This window comes from Macrotis lagotis, chromosome 4 (assembly GCF_037893015.1).
Source record: "Macrotis lagotis isolate mMagLag1 chromosome 4, bilby.v1.9.chrom.fasta, whole genome shotgun sequence".
NCBI lineage: Eukaryota > Metazoa > Chordata > Mammalia > Peramelemorphia > Peramelidae > Macrotis > Macrotis lagotis.
In genome coordinates, this window is record NC_133661.1 from 123,473,297 (window position 1) to 123,497,325 (window position 24,029).

Here is a 24,029-nt window from a genome sequence, read left to right on the forward strand (position 1 = left end):
GCCAGTTGACTTGAACTCATTGAGAATGATTGAGAGGAGCAGCTGGGTCATAACCCAGCTGGGTCATAGCACCAGCTCTGGAGTCAGGAGCACATGAGTTCAAATCTTAATAAATTTTTTTAGCTGTGTGACCTTGGGCAAGTCATTTAATCCCAATCTCTTGCAAAACAAAATGAGAAAAAGAGAGTGACTGAGTAATCATTTACTGTCTCCTATCATTTTGACTCTACATTTCTACATTTTTGTGCTGTTCTTATTCCTAGGGTATTTATCCTCAACAGAATAAAAAGAAGGAACAAAATAGTTGAATTGTTCTGACCAAGGTCCCATTCATCTCTAGCATTGATCCTAAATGATCTTCCTTTTACATCCAACCTAGCTAAAAACAACTACCCCAACCAAAAGAAATCTTTAACAATCTTCCTTCAAATTCATATTCATTGTCAATCTCAGCTAATTCTTAAATTTGGCATCATTGACATTTCTTTTAGAATCAAACCACTTATTTGTATTCATCCTCAATAATCTGCACTTGTTTCCACTTTCTTCATATGGTTTTTAAAGGTATGGTGTATTTATGTTTGTTATATAGTCCCTATATATGCAGTGCCCTCTTTCTACCTCATCAGCTTAATTATTGTTTGTGATCAAAATATCATTATTGAGAATTCCTTCTCTGGATTTCCCCTACAAGTTATTAAACCATTAGATGTTACTTATTTTCTCCCTGAACTCTGAATAATTCATGGTTCATGTAAGATTCCTTTTTTTGGGTCTTCTCTATCTCAAACTGTAAGTTGAAATGATCAAATCCCAAGATATTCATCACTTTTATTTCATCTTTACTGGTGAGAATGGCTAATCTCATTGCTTCTTCTACCTTTTCAATGATAAAATGATCATTAAGGCAAATCATTGCTTTGTTTTTTGAAAGAGAAAAAATTTCAGTGGACATTCAGATTGATGAAGTTCCTCATAATTATAATAACATGTTAGTATTTTTTTGTTTTTGATTTTGGTTTTTGCAAGGCAGTGAGGTTAAGTGACTTGTCCAAGGTCACACAGCTATATAATTATTAAGTTTCTGAGACCAAATTTGAACTCAGGTCCTCTTGACTCCAGGGTTGGTTCTCTACCACTGTGCCACCTAACTACCTCTTTGCTATGTTTTTAAATCTATTTTCAAAACTGTTTTTCTAATTCCTTCATTTGTCCTGATGGTCTATGGTATAATCCTACAACAATATTGATTCTTTTTCACCCTTCACTGCTTCTCACTTCATTGTTCCTCACTTTGTTTTCTTCTTCTGTTTCCTGGATTTCCACACCTGAGCATATTTATTCATATACAATACTATTCCACTGCCGCTTTCTGTTCTTTTAAAAAGATGCATATCTTTCTGGGGTCATTCCGTGAATCTTATTCTACCAACTCTCAACAATCTGACAAATTTGCCTCCTTATACCAAGAGATGTAACTTAACCTTTGCATTCCCATATTTTATCCAGCATTTCATAATCCTTAGTTATATGTTCCTCTAGAATGTTAAGTAGTATTACTTGTGCTCTTACAAGTTTGCGCTGCAGTCAGCCTGAACTGGCTTCCAAGAGTCAATTGTTAAATTTTCAGCATAAGAATTTACACCTCAGAAATCAGCAAGCACTACAAATCAGGACCTGATCTATAATTTTTTATTGTTTTAGTCTTAAGAGAGTGATATAGAAAATGTTAATCATGCTGATTAAACTTAAATGTTTGTAATGCATACATTTTTTTTCTCCTGGAAATCCAGTTGTTGTTAAACGTTTGTCAATATATCTCTGATTAAAATACTACAAAATGAATTGTGACCTTCTGACAAATGGGATAGATGAATGACTTTAATGTAGGGATACTATAAGTTTTGTTCAGAGGACAAAAGTTTGGGGGGGGGAGATTTTGTATTGACCTATGGACATAATAAAGAAAGGGATGTGGACCAATTGCCTGGGGGAAACAGTTTTATCTCCTTACTTTATCATTTGCTCTGTCTCAAATTTACTTGCATGCCAAGACAGAATCTTGGAGGTGTCTAAGCCTAAGTTAGATTGTATTTGTAACAGATGACTTCAATTTCTCTCCAATCATAGAATTTTATAAATGAAAAGATTATCTTAGTCTGGTTCTATTTTGTCTGACTTTTAGTTTCAGCTGGGGCTACGACTAAGGAGTTTATCCTACTCAGGCAGGTTTTAGATATTAATTCCTAACCAACTAGAACTAAGATGACTGATGGGTGACCCTATAGCTATGAGCCCAGAATCTGGTAGTAGGAAAGAAAGTCTACCAGATGCTACACCCACCAGCAGCTGCCACAAGACTAGAGGGGCAATAGACAGCTAAGACTACACAACCAGCAGATCTACATATAATACATAATAATCTTACCAGAAGATATCAGAAGTGCTATAATATCAAGATATGGATCTTGTCCTCTCCCTGCAACAGAAACTCATGATCTTGGTTATTTCTTGGCACATGAGCAGTTTTCGGGGAGGTAGAGGAGGGTGAGTGGCTTTGGAATCAAAATCCTAAAATCCTAGAAAGTCAGTAAGTTTTACTCCAATGATAAAGAGTATAATAGTTTACCTTCTTCCATAATAAAAGAACAGAAATATATCAAGAGCCATAATAAAGTCACCTTATTGATTAGCTACTCACCCAGGACTTCTTTTATTTCCTTTTCCTAAACTAGGTTTTATCCTAGAGTTTGGATTTATTTGAATATGAAGAAATTAGATGCCCAAGATGTAGATGTTATAGAGCTATGTGGGCAAGGTATCAAACTACACTTGAGGATACCAGGAATAAGTCACTAAAACAAATTTAAGAAGTCAAGAGGAACATAACTCTCTGGTTCTTAAAACATGGTTCAACAAAATTGTATGGGCCCTAGCTGATATGGTCTTGGATAAGAGATAAGGTATCTAGGATCAAGGAAATTATGCTTCTTTCCAACATCAGGTTTTACTAAAAAATAAAAATTATGTGGTTATCCAATAAACTAAAGAATAAGAAAATATTTGCTGTGTTATAGTAACATAACTAGAAGACTATCTTTAAACTTTTCATATCAGTATCTGGGTCTCACTTGCCTGTCATGGTGGGTCTGAGACTACTAAGGTACTGATCAGATGCAAACTTCTGGTCTGACTCAAATATACCCTTCATGAAATAAGAACCCTCCTTAGAAGGGCTTGGTCAATGATCTGTGCTCCTCTTGAAATAGAAATTTAATCAGATCTATTGGTAAAGAGCTACTTTGTACATATTTCATACTTCAACCCCTACTTAGCTTTCAATTAAAGTTGGATTTAGGTAGCACTTACATCTTGTGGTTCTGAACCTGATCTATTCTTTAGATTCTGAATCTTGCACTTCTGTTTCAAGTTGGTTACCTCTGTGCCTTCTGTGTTGGATTCTTACCTGTTGTAATTTGTTCCAACATCTTAATTCTAACTTATGTTCTCATTTTACTATCTTAAGCTATGACCTTTGGCACTGGCCCCTTCATCCCAGATTCATGTGTGATCTTCTACCTGAACCATCTCATAACCCTGACATCTGTGGCCACCTAACTCCTGCCTGTAGATTCTGTCAAGCCTCAGACTTCAGTTGTGACTCTAAGCACGGGGAATATAAGGAGTTCTGGGGGAATAACTTGTCAATAAGTCAACCTTGCCATGACTCCATTCTCTAGAAATATTCTCAAGCAGTGACACTGGCAGATGGAGGAAGAGAAATAAAACAGAATAAAATATATGTAAATCTCATAACTGTTACCTCCTTGGTTATATTCCAGATTTTCTAAAGGGATAAACATTATTTTAGTAGAAGTATTGGTACTGGCTCTATTCTTGAATATATGTATGTGAGTATATATGCATGTATGCATGTATATGTGTATCTTTTTGACCTCTCTGGATGTTCTGAGAATCAGTAATCTTGGATAGGCTGTCATTCTTTTTTTGGTTCAAGAGTCCTGTTGTTCTTCAATGACAGTAATAACATTAGTGAAAAATCATTTCCATTGTATGTATAGCTGACCTTGACAAAAGATGCTATATAAACCAGTTTTCTATCTAGATACTCCTAAAAAGTTGTACATCATCTTCATACTGCTTGTGACACACCCTGCACTAAAGGTCAGCATAGATCAGCATATTTCAGCACAAAGTTCTGAAAGCCTTAAAACAAGAGAAAGAAACTGCAAAATCCAAGAACTGGATCTTTAAGGCTGATATCAGTGTCTGTGCTGTGGGATCCATCTTAAAGGAGAATTCACCTTGTAATAAGATTGTTTTGTTATTTAAGTGGAGTGCAAGAAAGATATGTCATATTGAATTATGTTTCAGTGAGGTCTTAGGCTAGTACTGTTCTCACCAGACAGCTGCCTTCTCTGCAGTATGTTTTTGGAAAGGTCTGGTATGTCACAACATGAAATCTGGCTGAAGCATCGTCAATCTGTCTCCAAAGAGGATAGCAATGTATTAAGACAACCTGAGACAATATTATCCTTCTGGGTTGTGTCATTGAACTGTTCACACACACAGTGATGCCCAGCTAATACTATATAGCCCTCTTCCAAGGGCAGAAAGAAAAAATGACAGGTGTAGGTATGGTATTCAAGTTGTACACAGGAATTCTGTGGTTATCTCAATGCAAATTATCCAAATTTAAAAATTTCTCTTCCTAAGTAATACAAATTGAGTTCATCCAGAAAAGAATTAATAGGATGACACTCTGTCTATTACATGCAAAATATACATTTTAAAAAAACAAATGAGTATAGATGGCATATCCCTAGAAATTATTTTAAAGCTTAAAAAAAGCAGAATGCATAAATTACAAGAATAACACTCTGGGGATTTAAGCAAGGCAAAATAGAAGCTATTCCTTGGGAAAAAAAGGTCTATCTTAAGAGTAAAAAGGTTTTGTTTAAGTCTGATTTTTTTTTAAATATGCCTCTCTTTCTGCCTAATAAATAAGGAGTTACTTCTGATTATCTTCTTTAATACATTTAGTTTGAATGGGGAACATTTATGAGAAGCAATATGTTATGTCTACCATTCCCTTCCTGTCCCCGAAAAAAGTGACTTAAGAAATAAGATCCCTGGGGACATCTAGAATTTGGGTACCAAAAGCTTAGCTCTCTTTTGGGGATCTGCAGTGAGATTAAGCAAAACTGGGAGGAATAGGGGGAAATAAATGCAAGCAAAAGAAAAGAATTTTGCAGTCCTTACCAGTTCACAAAGCCTGAATCTGTTTTAGCTGTTCCCAGTTTTCTATCTCTTTTTCAGCTACACATTCAATTTACACCTCCACATTCAATTTCACGGCGCCTGGCTCGGTTTCTGCCGCTTCCAGTTCACTCTTTCCTCCCTGCTTCTATTGACACACTTGCGTCTGCTTTTTCCCATGTTAGATTGGGGATACCCTTTTGGGATGCGTGATATGACGGGATCTGGGGCTTTCTAAGGACTGGAAGAAATAGGGAAGCATCATTTCAGGTAGTTCCCCTGGATATTTACAATAATGCTCTCTTCCTGAGAGGTTTGTGAGAACTATAAAAATGTAACATTAGAAACAATATGATCATGAGGATAATATGCTTTCTTGGAATTCTTTGCTTTAAGAAAACTAAATTAACACAGGGAGCAAATTAATAATTAGTAAATTTTATGTGCACCAGGTAAGAGTTTGAAATGTTGTTTTGACACTTTATTCAAAGTTATTGAAGGTACATGCTCAGTAGGTTCCTTCTGGTTCTATGGATTATGAAAGGACAAGAAAGATACTTTAGGTAATGGGCCCCAAAGAGGCTACCAAGGAGGATTCACCTGGGTTTCAAATCCTAACTTGGCATATGTGTGTGTGTATGTGTGTTTTTGTGTGTGTGTGTGTATGTTTATGATCATGATTTGAAAGAAAAAGTTTTAAAATATTTGTTAAAGAAATTAAAGTTGAAGGAGTTGTCTTTTCATTTCTTTTCATTTATTTCATTAAATATTTCTCATTATATGCAAAAAATTGACAATCATTTAAAAAATGTTGAGTTTCATATTCTCTCACATACTCCTTACCTCTCTTGAGAAGGCAAGCAAATTTATATTTATTACACTTGTGAAGTCATGCAAAATATATTTTCATATTAGCTATGTTGCAAAAGAAAATACAAATGCAGCACAATAAAAGTTTTAAAATAGTATGTTTTGATCTGCACTCAATGTTCATCAATTCTCTCTGTTAAGGTGGATAGCATTTTTTCATCATGGGTTCCTTGGAATGGTCTTGTATCATTATCTTGATCAGAGAGGCTAAGTCTTTCATAAGTGATGACTCTAGCAATATTATTTTTATTGTAATCAATGTTGTCTTGATTCTGCTCATTTCACTTTGCATGAGTTCATAAAAATATCGCAAGTTTTTCTGAAATGATTCTGCTCATAATTTCTTAGAGTTTAATAGTATTCTAGCACAATTATATATCAATCTTAATTAGTCTTTTCCAATTGATGGATATCCCCTCAGTTTCCAATTCTTTGCCATCACAAAAAGAGTGGCTATAAATATTTTTGTACTTGTGAGTCCTTGTCCCCTTTTTTATGATCTTTTTGTTGCCAATTTGATCAACAAGTGTATCAATGTAATAATTTTTACACATCCCCTCCAGCATTTGTCATTTTCTTTTTCTGTCCCAATCTGAGTGAGTATATCTCAGATTGTTTTAATTTGCATTTCTCTAATCAGTAGTGATTTAGAGTATTTTATGTGATTATTGACAGCTTTGATTTCTTCTGCTGAATAGTTCCTGTTCATATCCTTTGACCATTTGTCAACTGGGGAATGGTTGATTTTTTTTATAAACTTTGCTCAGTTTCCTATATATTTGAGAAATGAGGCCCTTATCAAAAAACTTTCTTGTAAATTTTTCTCCCAGTTTTCTATTTTCCTTCTAATTGGAGCTATATTAGTTTTATTTGTGCAAAAGTTTTAATTTTATGTAATCAAAATACCTATTTTGCATCTTGTGATGTTCTTTATCTCTTGTTTGATCACAAACTCTTCCCTTATCCATAGATGTCACATGTACATTATTCCATGCTCCCCGACTTTTGTTAAGATATCACCCTTTATGTCTAAATTATTTATCCATTCTGAGCATAACTTTGTATTAATTGAGAGATGTTAGTCTGTGTCTATTTTCTGATAAACATCTTTCTAGTTTTCCTAGAAATTTTTATTAAATGTTGATTTCTTGGATCTTTGGGTGTATCAAACTCTAGATTACTACAATCCTTTACTATTTTGCAATTGTGTACCTAATCTATTCCATCATTCCATTTCTTAGCCAGTACCAAATTGTTTTGATGATTATCATTCTATAATTTATTTTGAAATCTGAGATTACTAAGCTACCTTCCATCTCATTTTTTAAATTGATTCCCTTGATATTCTTGACTTTTTGTTCTGCCAGATAAATTTTTTGCTATTTTGCTAGCTCAACAAAATAATTCTTTGGTGGGTTGATTAATATAATCTTGAATAAGTAAATTAGAATAGGTAGGCCTGTCATTTTTATTAACTGATTTGGTCTCTTCATCAGCAAGTAATATATCTCCAATTATTTGGATTTGTCTTCATTTGTGTGAAAATGTTGTGTTATTTTATCCTCTGGTTTGAGGATATCAAGGTAGCTTTCCTTGTAAATTTCTTGAAATATGATATATGGACACTTCTTTGATCCTGGATTTCAGGTACTCAAATAATTCTTAAATTTTCTCTTCTTGATCTATTTTCCAGGTGGTTGTTTTTCTGAGACATTTCACATTTTCTTCTATTACTTTCACTATTGTGACTTTGCTTTATTGTTTCTTGGAGTCTCATGGAATCATTAGTTCCCATTTTCCCAATTCTAATTATGAAGCAATTGTTTTCTTCAGTTAGTTTTTGTACCTCTTTTTCCATTTGGTCAATTCTGTTTATAAAGGAGTTATTTTCTTTAGTATTTTTTGCCTCTTTTACCAAGCTGTTAATTCTTTTCATAATTTACTTCCTTTCCTTTCATTTCTTTGCCTAATTATTCCTATACTGCTCTTATTTGCATTTGAAAATCATTTTTAGTTCTTCCAGAAATCTTTGTTTTGTGTCCAAATTACACTTTTTGCTGAGGCTTTGTTTACAGTTGTTTTGACTTCATTGTCTTCTGAATTTATGTCTTGATCATCCCTGTCATCCACAGTATATTTTCAGGATTAGATTCTTTTGTTATTGTTGTTTACTTATTTTTTCCACCATTTTTCTTTATTTAAAGCTTTATGTTAATATTAGACTCTGTTCCCAGCATTAGGGAAGGGGGTGAAGGAGAGGTGGAGGAGGCACACACTCTCTCCATTTCAGATTTTTTTGCATTACTGTTTTCATAACTAGTTCAGAGGTTAAGGAAGTTTTTGGTGCTTCTAAGGTGATGTGATCTGGGAAGAGCATGTGGTCATGTTCTCCTGGTTTGTGCTCTGATCCTTACTCAGGAAGACCTTCTGATTCCTTCTGATTGCAATAGATATTGCATCTCTCAGAATCCCTATTCCCTTGATATTAGTACTTTTTCAAAGGGTCCTTAATCCCTTGGGGCTGCAAGTGATATTGTCCCTTAGGGCTTCTACTCCCTTTGAACAAAATCTTCCTTGCTTTTGAGCAATGACCCAGAAGTAGGTATAGGCAGTGGAGTGGCCAAACTGTCCTTGTATCCAGTGCCAGACTAGGGATCCCTAGTAATCTCTTTCCAGTCCATTTTGAAGAGTCCTTACTGCCTCCAGTTTGAGAACTCCCAAAGTTGCCTGCTGCTTCTTTTACCACCACATAGTCTCACTACTGGAGCTTCATCCATTTGAGTTCTGGGTCATCCTCCTTTCTTGTGTCATAACTCTTTTTTTCCCACTTCTTATCTTGTCTTGGGCTGGGGAAAAAAGTCTCATTTTGGCTTTTTTTTTTTTTTAGGCTCAGTCAATCCAGAATTCAATTTGAAACATTATTTTAAAGTCATTTGTAGGGGGATGTTGGGACAGCTCAACTGAGTGCTTTCTTTACTTTCTTTACTTCACCATTTTATCTCCACCCCACTTCTTGTCACTTCTAAACTTGAGGGACCTTTGATAGGTGCTTAGCTGTAGCAACCTGGAAGCAGTAAATTTGACAGTTGCACTACCTTGGCTCAATAGTTTTACTTTCACCCCAGGGGCCATAGTTATTTCTAATTGCTCTCTCTGTATTTGGGAAATCTCCTCTGCTGCTGTTTGGATTTTCTTATGATAATCTTAGAATCCTGGAGTCTTCTTTTAAATTCCATAGAATTTTAGAGTTAGATGCATCCTATAAAGGTTATCTGATGTACCTCAAAACTTACATATATAGATTCATGGAATTTAGAACTGAAAAGGAACTTTAAAAATGTTCTTTGATATCAAAAACTTTTCACTTTTGCCTTTGCATTCCTATTGCCTACAAGAAAAACCAGCACAGAGTAGGTGCTTTAAAAAGTTTGTTGCTTGGATGATAGAACCAATTAACTCATTTCATGGATGGGGAAAGTGACTCTTAGAATGATGAAGTGGTTGTTCAAGATCATACAGATAATAAATGTGAGGGTCAGGGTTTTAATTCAATTTGGCTAACTCAAAATGTTCTTTCCATTATACTACACTGTCTGTCTAGGATATCATTTGGCCAGTTCTGGACAATAGGTTACTGCTTCTAAATCTAAATGAATTGGGTAAGGGGAAGTTGTGAAAATAAAATTCCTTGCATTTCTCAACAATTCAATCATTTTAATCTTTGCATAATTCGTAACTCTTCTATATCCCTTTGGCTATTCATCCCTGTAAGTCTGGCTTTAGTGAAATTTATAAATCAATCACTATCCTTTATTTAATAATATACTTCCTTAAGTACCTAGTATGCTTGGTCATAGCCACCATCTTAGAAAAAAATCAGTTTTACATATAAATTGCTCTCTATTATTTAGCTGATTCTCTAGAGATTTTTTAATGTCAGGTTCTTTGAGAACTAAATCTTATTGCATGATGATGATGATGATAATAACTAACATTTCTATATGACTTTGGGATTTACAAAGTATTTGATTTGCTTCTGAATGGAATGTGAGAGGCACTAGTATCATACAATTCTACTTTACCAAAAAAAGCTATATTACATGATATATCTCCAAATATCAGATAACAAGGGACTACTAAGCATAATATTACTTCTTTGAAAGCATGTTCTCCATTACTGGAAGCAGTCAAGCAGAGACTAGATAGTCTTTTGTTAGAGAATTGCTTCTTTAGGAAGACATTAGACTGGCAATTTTAAGACTTCTTCCAACTCTGAGATTCTATGATAGATTAGGAAGTAAGTTTGCAGGAATGGGCCGAAAGACAATACTGCCTAATCCCAAATTATATATTTAAATTTTAATACACAATAGACTCTCTGACAGAATAAAATCTCCTTGAGGCCAAGGAAGTTTTTATTTTTGCCTTTATGTTAGGATAATGAATTTTACTGTTAATAAGTCCTTGGTAGGCAAATGCAATAGGTTTCTTGTGAGTTGCTTGGAGCATTGAAAAGTTGATGACAGTATATGTCAGAGAAAACACTTAAACCCAGGTCTTCCTGCTGGGAAAGCCAGCTATCCATATACTACAATATGCTGCCTCTCTAATTGTATAAATATTTAAGTTTGACTATTTCATTTTTATCTGTATCCCCAGAACCCAGCAGTGTTTGGTATCTAGTAGGAACTTAATAAATTGAATGGGGGGGGAATTAAATGCTCAATAGGAACTTAGTAGGTACTTAATAAACAAATTGAATGAGAAAAAAACATTAAATGAGCACTAGAACTTACAATGAGAATTTTGGGATGAATTCTTTTGAAAAGGAAAGAATGCTCTTCTAACAAGAATAATTATTACCTAGAGAACCTGTTTGGTACATCTAGTCATTGCAAGTAAAATCCCATTTATCGAGACTGTATCTCTATTCTTTTATTCCTAATCTTCTTTATATAATACAATAACAAATCTGATGTAAGTGAAAGGGCTTTGAACAAGAGGCAAGAATTTCTGAATTTGGAAGGCACAGCAGTTCATCTTTAAGCCTCTCTATAACAGAAGTCAGCAAACTATGATCCCAGGGCAAATTTAAGGTTCATGAGCTAAGAGTGATTTTTGTGTCTTAAAATGTAAAAGCAGTTTTAGATCAAAAACCATATGAAAATGGGCAGCAAACTAGATGAGACTCACAGACCATAGTTGACCAATATCTGCTCTATAACATTGCCAACAAGTAACCAATCTACCTGTATTTTAAACCTTCTAATCACAGGAAGCCCACTACTTTCCAAAGCAGACATGCTATTTGGGGATGGTTAATTATTTGGTCACAAATACCAGCATCACTAACTACAGGATAGGGCCAACACAGTGGGTAGCTGAATAGGCTACCAGAATCCAAGTTCCCAAATTGGATCTAGGCAGGATTTAGAGACAGTGGAAATCTTACTAGTTCCAAAGTTGGAAGACCTTGGTTTGAATCTTAATCATGTGTGACCTTAGTCAAGTCACTTAAAATCAGTGACTTCATCTGAATGGGTAATCCCTGTGTTGACACCCACTTATCCCCTAGTGAAAGATTTCATGATTCCATATATTCAAAAAGAAATTCTTTACCTGATAGTCACATTTCTGGTTATGGTCACCTCATCTCTGAAGTTATCTAAACTGCTCTTCAGATGACAAATACTTGATACTTAAACTTGAAACCTTTCAAGAATCACAAAAGTGTGCTTAATTGGCATACATTTCACTTTTTTCTTCCTTTTTTTTATTAAATACAATGAGGGTTAAGTAACTTGCCCCATCAGAAACCTATGAAGTGTCAATCTTGTCTGAAAATTCCCTGCAATAGGAATTCAGGGCTCCCCCCAAACAAAGTGTCCATTATGATACCGAAGAAAGAGTCCAGGGAACTCCAGATTGATTATATAAGTAGCTTAATAATCAAACTGGGTTACTCCCATCAAGACAGCCTGGGATTTCTGCCAGATAATATATTTGAAACCCTGCACAAGAACCTCCCCCCAAAATCCCATGATAATTATAGAAAACAGACAAAGGAAGGAGTTGTTACAGAGTATGTTAGTCTGATTTTTTTGAGGTTCCTTTGCTCAGCATTGACCTTGGATCCCAGACACCTCGGTGCCAGATCAGTGCTCTTTGGACTAAAATCCCACACTTACAATGTTAAGACTTGACAAATATAGTCATGCCCTGGTCAGCATACTCTCTTTTAGCTTACTTTAATCTTAGTTTACATTATTCATGGCTTTTATTGGTAGGGATTCTTGTTGTTATTACTGTGGCTTTCATTGACCCCACAGTGTCTGAGGCCAGATTTGAACTGAGGTCCTCTTGACTCCAAGGCTGGTGCCACCTAGCTACCCCTAGCATAAACTTTAAGAATCCAGGGTCACCTATAGGCTACAATGAGAAAGTAAAACAGGCACATATCTAAATCAATTATATCAGATTCAAATCAAATATAATCAGATTCTACATTTAAAATGTAGAAACACAAGGACAATAAGGTAACTTTCTCACTTATTTTTTATTGGTCTCCATTACTCTTTAATCTAGTTCTAAGTATGTCTTCCAGTAATACCACATAGACCAAAATTTTCTTGGGGTCATATCTCCCCAGAGATGTCTTCAAGGTCTTGGGGTAAGGTTGATGTCAATAGCCTTTGAGCTTCTTTGTTTTGCTGCCATAGCTTTCTATTACTCTAACTTGAAGAAATGCCTTCAATAATCCTTCTGTTTCTGCTGTTCTCTCTGATTACCGAAATTCCCTGGTTTGTTGCTTCTAGTTTCTCTTAAAGTCTAGTTTTTATGTAATCTTTCTTACATAGTTGAGAAAGCACTGGACTAGAAGTCAGAGAGCTTGAGTTTCTTAGTTACTTAGTGCTTGTATGACTTTGGATATGTCACTTAAATCTTTCAGGTTTCTCTGAAATTGAGTGAGTTGGACTAGATGGTTCCTAAAGACCCTTCCAGTCCTAAATCTATGATTTCATGGTCCAAGAATTTATGTGTGAAGTATAGGTTTGGTAATTATGGACTATATGCCTGTTGACTAAGAACTAGGTAATTCTGCTAAGTTTGGAAAGTCTAATCCTCAGCATGACAACAGTGATGCATTTAAATCTGCATCATTGGAGAGCCTACTTATAACAAGATTATGAATTCTTAAAGTATTGAATTATCATTGAAATACATAATTAATGTGGAAGCTTTTCTGTTTATATTTTCCAATGCAAATAGCAAATGCTTTATTTATTTTTCTTATCATTATTCTCTTAGCCTTTGGCATTTTCATTGTTTTCTCCTCTTCCTAATATTCTCAAGTTATCATCTTAACTAGCATCAGTGTGATTATAGCCTATAGTCTGGGCTTTATGTGAGCTAAAGGTTGGGGGTAGGGATAAAATGCTACTTATATCTGCATAAACACAACATGTGATTTAAAATCAGCATATAGATTTAGGATGAAAGTCAACTCTCTCTACCACCACCACCACCAAGGATCTTGAATTCCAACTCTTGTTCCTTGGCAGGATAATTTTTAGTATATCCCAGACAGATGGGTGCTTATTCTATTCTAAACTATCTAAGGAAAGAGCTGCCCACATCTCCAACATAACCCATTACAAGGTTTTAATTTCTCTTGGTCTTTTACTTAGTTCAAACAAAAAAAATTAATATACAGTGTTTAATGTAGATGTCCTCCCTACATATACAACTAGAATTACTGAAGCACAGAATTCTAGAACTGGAGAGAATCTTAGAGATTATCTAAACCCTCCTTCAGTCTCTAAACTCTCTATATGTAAAAAGGGGACATTATAGTGCCCTGCCTGTTCCTTAAGGTCTTTGTGTAATTTTGTTTTTTCTTCTCAGGATGAGAAGTCTTTAACCTTGGGCAAATAGACTCTCAAAGAATAAGCCTAAATCAATGAGATTTTGAAAGTTAATATTGGAAAGAAAACAGAAAAGAGAATGGAAGAAGACATTAAAAGTGAAAAAACTTTAAACCCTGGAAGCTCATGTCAACTATCATGCTCTTTCTCTACCCAATTCCTCTTTTTCTCTTCTCTAGTTACCTTCCCAGTAGAGGACCCCTTCCTATATCTGCCACCTATTCAGAATCCACATACCTAATGACAAAATTATACTATGTACTATCAAGGTTAAAGTCAAGGTACATGAATATGCCTTGTCACATCAAGAAGAGGACTGCTAAAGTCCAAAGTTTGAGTAACTTGTCCAAGACTAGACAGTTTGCTACTGGCAAAGTTGGGACTAGAACCCAAGATTTCTGACCTTAGTTTGGTGTTTTTTCCAAAATAATACACCTATCACATAGAAAATTAAAGGCTTAAATTTAGTGCTGAAAAGAACCAGTCATCTAGTCCAATCCTTTCATTTTACAGATGAGAAAATTGAAGCTCAGAGAATAATGGTTTGAACTGGAGTACCAGAGCCAGAATTGGAAATCAGATCTTTTGACTCCAAATCCTATATCCTTTATGTTGCATCTCACTGTCTCTATGAAATTATTTCCCAACAATTTCTCCAACAATTCCAATTTCTTTGACTTTGCTTCAAGTTCCCTTTTCCAAGTCTTTAATGATTCAACATACATTAGATAAATTCTCTACCCTTTAGGGAAGTGCCTTTATCATTGGGATCACACATAGATCTAGAGTTAGAAGTGATCTAGAGACTATTTAGTCTATCTCCTGGGCCACCAGGTGGACTTTGAATCAGGAAGACTCATCTTCATGAATTCAAATATAGTCTCAGACAATTAGTAGCTCTTTGATACTGGGCAGTCACTTAACCCTATTTTCCCCAGTTTCATAATCTACAAAAATAAGTTAGAAAAAGAAATGGCAAACCACCCTTTGCCAAGAAAAAGTCAGACATGACTGAAATGACTAAACAATAATCTAATTCCTAACTTTTCTAACTTTCCTATCAGCTAAGAAAACTGAGATCCAAAGAATTTAAGTGATTTGCCTAAGGTCATCTATAACTTCCCTCTAATGAACCAAGCATTTTACCTGCTGTGGGTAAAATGGCATCATACCATATATATTTACCATATTTGCCATATATATGCACATAAAGTGGAATTAAGCCATACTGCACCAAAAAATGTGCAGGAAAATGGCAAGCATCAAGATCTAAGTGCAGTCAGCCACCCTTTTTGTCTAGTCACTCAGATATTCTTTTGTTTTTAGATTTTTATAGAAATTGAATAAGATATCAGACTCCTATGAGAAGAAGTTGAGATTATGTCTGGAAAGCCTCCAAGCAGCCATTGTTTACATCCCAGTGCACCTCACATGCTGCAGATGCCCAAGGACACTTAGCTCAATCGGCAGCTATACAAGAGATGTCAGATATTTTCCCTAAAGGAGCAGGTAATTTCAAATGACCTGCCCAAATGTTTACTGGCAAAACTTGCATCAAAAGTACTAGGTTGATGTGTAGCCCAGGGGTGCTATTCTGTTAAACTACACAGAGTTCAAGACTTCCTATCATTATCAAAAGAGGAATAGGATGGTGTCTCTATAGAAATCTGCATTTGTACTCCCTGACCCCAAATCACAATGACAATATAAGCAAAGTTACCACCTTGTTTCATTTTCTAAGAAGTTTTTAAAATCACTAAATGGTAGTGCTACAAGGGACTTTAGAACTCATATAATCTACTCCTCCTGCCATTTTAAGAAAGAGGCAAATTGAGGCCCAGGGTGAAATGACTTGCATGAGATTGCCCACTAATTAGTAACAAAGCTAAGGACTTTAAAATTGTCCCCATCCTGCCAGTTCATATGCCATCTCCTTTATGAGATCTTCATTGAATCTTCCTTCAAAATGCCATCCTACATATGAACTCCTCCAAATAATTTTTTTCTTCCTCCAATTTGACAAAGTACTTTATTCCCTTCTCATCACCCCAATCCCTGCCCATACTCTTATATTCCATTTTGCAAGAAGTTGCTTTAAAGTGTTATATCTTTGTGAGTTTCCAGCTCCTGTTTAATTGTAAGTGCACATTATAATGTTCTTGCTTCCATGGGACCCAACATGCTGCTCTGCACATGGCAGATATTTAATTAATGGTTGTTAAATGACAGAATAAAAGATCAATGAATAAACAATACATTAATTGAATGCCAGATCATTAAATATCTGACAGAAATCTCACTGCATTTGAGTTGAACTAACCTTTTCTATCAATGATGCACAGTGTATTAAATATTAGCTAGAGAAGAGGACATTCATTCTCTAGCAATCCCAGGATCACAAGATTTTAGAGATAGAGGAGACCTCAGAGCTCATTTGACCTAGAAGTCAACCTCAGCTTAGTGAATTTCTTTTTAAAAGTATATTTTAAATCATTATTTTCATTTAAGTGATTTTCTTTGCAATCTTCTGTATTTTATTTTACATATTTAAACATATTAGTTAAGAAGAGGTCCATAGCTTCATTAGACTGCCAAAGGCATCTATAACAAAAAAAAAGATTAATTGCTTCTGACCTAGACCAATACCTGCATTTTATAAATGAAGAAATTGAGACTCAGGGAGGGGGTTCATCCAGATAATATGTTATTTCCCCATGTATAAGATGTTCCTTATGTATAAGGTACACCTTAATTTTGGGGCCCCAAATTTGAAAAAAATGTATTAATAAACTTATTGAACTCATTTTGTTCATCATAAAATTCCTCATCACTGTCGAAAGTCCCATCCATTAGTTTGTCCTCATCTGTGTTTGATGGCAAAGCACTGTCCTGGGAGAAACTTTGACTGTTCTGCCTGTGCTCTGGTTTGTGGTTGACCACAAGCACTCACTGGGCAAGTTTGGTGCATTGAGGCATGCTTAGTCTATTCTGTTTCATGAACCTGAAGCACCAATTGTGTCCTTCCTGGAAATCAGTCACTTCTTTTTCATAAGCAAGTCTTCTGACCTCCTGCTGAGTCATCTTGGTAGATATAGGAATTCCAATGACCCTGTTGCTCTTCAATCCATCTCTTCCATTCCCTCTTGAACTCAGGTCATTTGGCTGACTTGCCTCTCATGACCTTCTTCTGCCCTGATGTTCTCAGTAGGGTTTTTCTTCTTTCCATAGACAGTCTCAGATTGTTTTCTCAGTTGGAGGAGTACCAAACTTCCATTCAGCAGCACGATTTCCATTCACTTTGGCAAAATGGATCACTTTGAACATGAATTCAGCACTGGGCAAAAATCTTTTATGAGCTATTTCTGGGCAGAATGGAACAAAACATAACCTAATATACCAGTAAAAATTGCAAAACCTTGAGCACAAATAAAACAAGCAGGAAAAGCAGGAAATGCAAGTAAAAGAATCTACAACCACCATATAAGACACTCCCAGTTTTTAGATCCACAATTTTTGAAAAAGGGTATGCCTTATACATGGAGAAACACAGTAAGTTGCAGCACTGAGGTTCAAACCCATTTGTCCTGATTCCAAATACAGTGATTTTCCCAGAATGTTTTGAATACCAATTTGCATCCTTACCCTCAACCATATTTGATATAGACAACATCTCAGAGTCTCTAAAAATAGGAAATTCCTCATAGGTTGTCTAGCCAAATATCTATTTATTTATTTATTTGTGTAGATGTGACTCTCAGATAGACTGTGGCTAAGTCATTTTATTTCCACCAGGCTTTTTCCTTATAGATGGAACAAAGTGTGCTTGATTAGAGAGTCTCTAAGTTCTCTTCCAACTTTAAAAGCTGAAAAGTCTATACAATAAATGCGCATATATATATATATATATATATATATATATATATATATATATCTCAACCCTCCACTCCCCTCTTCTAATGTGATCATCCTACAGTCTCTTTATCATGGTCAAATATTACTAAAGCAGAATGAATAAAAGGATGCTTTAGGCTTTGACTTATTGGTAAGTTTTAGAAGACTAGTCTATTACACCGGGAGGCTTAGATCATGATACCAACTGAGACCTGTTTAAAGAGCTTAGCTTAAAAAGACCGAGGTCTCCTACTGTGTCCAGAGTCATTGCCAGGTTTCCTGATCCTTATCTGGTTTACATATTCATTAATATATCATGGCATCACCTCCCTTCAAGAATGAAGGATAAACAATAGTAACATGGTACCAGTAGGTCCAAGGCCATGTATTTATTTGACTTTTCAGCCTTTTAATTTTTATATCTATGATCATTATAACAAGAAGCCAACTTACAACTCTTACCTTCAGATGACCCTAATTGAATATCTGGGGCAAATTTTTCCCTTAGATAAACAAGATAAGGATCCATACAGTATTTGAAGTTACAAATATCTGAATTTAAATCCTTATTAGCTTTGTTAATATCTTCAAATCATCTAACATCTCTGAGTCTCAATTTCTTCATCTTTAAAATGAGGGGGTTCAAACTTTAAATCTATAGTTCTATGAACTTATGATAAGATTTGTTCTGACATTGATGAGGCTTCCAGAGTAAGATGTGAAATCCCTTTTATGAAGCTAATTACTTGATAAAATGTGAATTCCCTTCCTTCTTCCTGTTTTTTTCCTATTGACACAACAATAAATGTGATCTATTGTTTTACAGATCTTATATTGAGTCTGTGCTACAGATGGGAGGCAATCAGGGTTAAGTGACTTGCCCAAGGTCATACAGCTGATTAGGTTGTGTCACAAGGATAAGTTTGAATTCCTGTCCTGACTCTAAGGCAAGTGTACCATCTACTATGCCACCTAGTTGCTCTTGTTTTTACAGATAGTTTCTATAACTGGGACATACCCAGAGACTAGATATTTAAAAGAGAAAACAGAGACACAAATAGAGAGAAAATAAGCATTGAGAAATTTACAGAGAGAATCTATTCCCATAGAAATAATCCTAACTCCTTGGAGAGAAGCCTGCACAACTATGTGATGATCCTAGGGAACTTTTTCTTTGAGGAACCAATTCAGACACAAACCACTCAAGAGTCACATTCTGATATGTGAAACTAGAATGATGAGAGAATTCCTCAGCCACAAGAGAAATTCTGGATACAATCAATAGAAGAATTCTACTTCTAGAGAATTTTCCATACAAAACTAAAATTGAAGTCAAGAAAAAAGGAAAGATCAGATTGCTAGCCTTGTGCATCACTACTGTGGGTCCTGTGTGCTCTTCAAATCTAGGAAAAGGTATTCCCTACTGAACAACCCTAACTGGTATTTTCCAGTAGTAGACGGTCAACCTGAAGATTGTATGTGTCCCTGGGAGATACTATTCATTAAAGAAGTAGATTGCCTAACTCTAACAATCCTAAGTTATTTCCCTTTGTAGATGTGTGATTGGGGCAAAGGGCAAGGTTGGACTAAAAAATCTGGAGAAATATATAGTCCTCTACAAGAGGTGGATCTCATCAGAAAGGGAACAAGAATTCCTTGACTTTCTTGTGAGTTCAAAAGCACTTTGCATTTTGTGAATATTATCAGATTCAACAAAGCCTACCATGAATTTTAAGTTTTCTTAGTCTTAATGTTTGCATACACTTCTATTTTTCTGGAAATCTAGACAAGAAAAATTTGAATTTTCTTAGGGAATGTTCTAGATTGAGAAACAAGTCAAAGAATGGTTCATGTGTGCTACATAAACCCCAAGAATAAATTCCATTCATGCAAAACTAGAGTTTAAACTATGGTGAAAGGTTGGAAATATAATGGAAATAAGAAAACAATTGCATTAGAGTAGTAATCAGCTCTGTTGCTTAGTACTTGTGTGATTTAGCTTCCTCATTTGTAAAATGAAGATATTGAGTTAGATATTCAAAAAATCAGGAAAACCACCCAGGCCATCTAGTCAAACCAATACCTCCAACAGAAATTGTACCTCCAACAGAAAGTTTCATTATAAGGACCCTAATCTTTTGAGAACCCTTTAAAATCTCCATAGTGATTTAGGAATCAGGATTACACTGAAGGTAGCTCAAAAAATGTTCATGAGACAATTGTTACATTTTCATTGTGATCACTTTTTCAGTCTTTTTTTTCTCATCATGTCTGACAACTTGCAACTACATTTGAAACTTTTTTGGAAAAGATACTAAGTAGTTTGCCATTTCCTTCTCCAGTTCATTTTTACTGATGAGAAAACCAAGGCAGGGTTAAATAATTTACCTGGGGTTCCACAGCTAGTGTCTTTGAGCATTTACATCTTAGAAATCAGCAAATGACAAATCAGGATTTTGTTCTGTTTTGTTGTTTATCTGGATTTTGTTTTGTTGATTATCTATATTTGTCAATAATGGAGATTAATATAAAAGCGTCACATTTTTGTACATTTTTGAGAAATGGTTATTAAACATTTATAAGCATGTTCTGTCTTGCTTACTTGTCTTTGAATCCTCATCAATAAACATGGTACCTGGTACTTGGCAAATACGTAATAAATATTTCATTCATTCATTTATCCATCCATTTACTCATTTATCCATATACTCATTTAAACAATAGACATAGTTTTCTTGTGCAAATAATTAAACTAAATTATGTTGAACTTATTATAGCACTCATTTAGGAGGTCCTACAATGACCAGCCTTTGAGGGTGATCAGCAAAATGTTATCCAAAAAAAGAAATTAGAGGACCTTCTATAGGTATGAGAATAATTGTCTATATGGTTATATGTTGGATAGAGGGAAATATCCAGGGAATGTAGAAGCAGATTCAGAGTCAAGAATATTCAGATTCAAGTCTCATCTCTGACATATATTGACTGTGTGATCTTGGACAGGTCTTTTGACCTCTCAGTGTCCAGGACAATTTTCTAATATTATAAATTGCAAAAAAAATCATCAATACCCATTGGCGGAAAGGGATTTGCTCCCTGAGATTTCCCTAAACAAAGTCAAGGATGCAGACCCTTCAGTATCTTTATCATTATTTGGACAGAATTGAGACTCAACCCCAAGCATTTTGACTCAAAATTTGGGTACTCTTTCCATTACAGTACTCAATCTATTCTGACAATAATGGTCAAATATCCCAAATCAGCACCACCTGAAATCATAGCATAATAGAATTGATAGGGATATTAGAAACTCGAATAAAGTCAAAGAGTTCTAATTTTTTTATTTCATTTATCCCTTTGAAAATTTGATGGAATTTATAGAACCCCTTATCAGAATGTTTTAATGCACTAAATAAAACTGATAGGATTACAAATTAAACCAATTATGTCAAAATATGGTTATCAAATTCTTTAAAAGTTCACCAATTCCAGGTTAAAACTCTTGATCTGGTGAAATTTGTGTGTATCTGTAATTTCCCCCATTACATGTTAAATGTTAATGCACACATTTGGGGTTTTTTTTAAGTTTTGAATTCTAAATTCTATAACTCCCTCCTTTTCATCCCCTTCCCCTTCTATGAGAGAGTAAGAAATCAAGTATAGGTTATCCATGTTCATTCACATAAAACATTTTGTGCTACTTCTTGATTTAATAAATGAGGAGACTAAGTTCTAAAGTTATTCTAGTACAAACAGGCTTTGGTTGGGAGCACAATCCACTGAGCATGCAGAGTCAAGTTTGTCTCCCCTAGCCATTCCTGATGACATATGTAACTCATTATGGAAGAATATGCACTTAGGAATCATGAAGCAATCTTTGCATAGGTTCCTTGGTCACTCTGATGGCAGTAACCCTAGAAGGATGAGAAAAGCATCCCAACAAAGAAGATTGGTCACTGAACCTCTCTGTAGACCCTAAGAGATGTGACTCTATTGTTTGGCATTCTATTTCCCACCCCTACCCCCCCCCCCCCCCGTTTTCCTTCATCATCTTGGTAACTCTTGGAAGCCTTCCTTGAATTTTCTTAAGTATGGGGAAGAGAAAAGAAGCTATTACTTTCTCCTGCCTCTGGCATTATGGCAGACATTCACATATGGCAGAACATTTGCTGACCTAGACCTAAACTCTCTGGCTGTCTCTTTTGCTTTGTGGGGACTTAGCCTCCTGAGTTTAGGGATGACCAACAAAGATTGTGAGACCAACAAATGATCTTGAGACTTTTTGAGTTCCCAGGTTCAAAAATTGGTTTTGACTGAGAAAAGGGAATTTTCTACAGCCCTCTGTTGATTAAAATAAAATTACACTCCCAGGTTGATAAATCCAAGTTATTTCTTGACTTGCCAAGTAATATTGACCTTATAGTAACTGTTTGGACAGTGCAGAATTAAGGCAATCCCACAGAATGTTTCCTATTTTGATGATTCAAATATTAACTTTTCTGGAGAAAATAATTAGAGATATGAGTTACTGTTTCATGTTTAAAGTCTTTATCATTGCACAATTATGAATCTTTAGTTTTTTAAGTGTTCTTTCCTGGGGCAAGGTATAAGAAATGGTTTTTCTTTTTTATCTGCTTTTAACTCAGAGTATCTCTCAAATATCTTTTTTTTGAGAAACCTTAGACAAAAGAAAAACCTGAACTTTGTCTCTCCAGGACTCTCCAGGTGGAGGTATAATGAGGCACCCCCCAAAATAAGATGAAAGGACTCCATCACATCTCTTGACTAGCAAATCCTTCCTCTAGAGTTAACTTGGGACCTAGTGAGCCCAAAGTCCCAGGTCTTCTTAGGGGGAAAGGGAGCCTCACCCCCCCAACCCAAATCCTAAGCCCAGGGACTTATTATTATTTTAAAACATTTTGAAATGTACCTGATATTAATTAGAAAAATGCAATTTAAACTTTGTATTCATCTAGATCTGTTTTTCCCAGGTTGATTCCACTCTAAGGAGGAGATCCAGTTACACCTTTTCTTCATTTTTCTCTAAATTATGCAGTTGACTTATTTCCACAGGACTTTCTTTATCCAGTCAGAGAATCTCTTCACTCTGGAAGTTCACTTCACTTCTGGACTACTTCTCACAGCATTTGGGTTGCTCCATCTGATTGGTTGGTTCCTCCCTGAACTTATTTAAGGAGGAAGACCAGGTTATTCACACCTTTATATCTCCCTAGGGTTCACTGCTAGCTCACTGGACCTAGTGTCTTTATTCCACCTCCCCCACCTTTTCAACTTTTCCTTTATGTACTATCTTCCCTATTTGAATAAAAGCTAATTGAAGTCAGGGACTGTCTTTCTGCTTTTATTTGTACTCCCAGTGTTTAATGTAGTGCCAAGAAGTAGAAATACTTAATAAACACTTGTTGACTTAATAAGCTATTACAATGTACTTCAGATTTTAAGACAAATCCTTCTGAGATTTGTTAGTTCTTTTTTCTTTTTCTAAATGAAACAAATCTTAAACTATGTTGACTTATCTTTCTGTAATATTTCCTATTTATATTCTCCCATCATAGATCTTCCTTTGAATGTTTGCAATTCAGAACTATGTTAAGTTATGCAACTTGTATATTGTAACCTTGAATTTCCAGACATTAGTTTTTAAAAGCAAAGCCCTTGACTTTTAGTTCTCAGAATTCATTCCCACTATCTCTTGTTATTAAATAGGGGTCAAGATTGCCACTAAGATGCTAGAGTCAATCTAATGTTCATATCAGTTTTTTGAGGAAAAGAGCAAACCTAATTTTAATAGTCATTCAAAATAAATATCACACTATCCCACTTTGGCACCATGCAATGACTCAATCTTGCTTTACTTAAAGATTTAGAAACATGGGGAATTAGAGCTTAGAAAGGACCTTAGAAATCATCTAATTCATGCATTTTATTTTACAGATGAGGAAACAGATTCAGATTCTGTTCTGAATGTAAACATTCCCATACTAACTTCCTTCAAATATAAACCCCAAAGAAACAACTGCAGTCCTTAAATGCCACCCATGT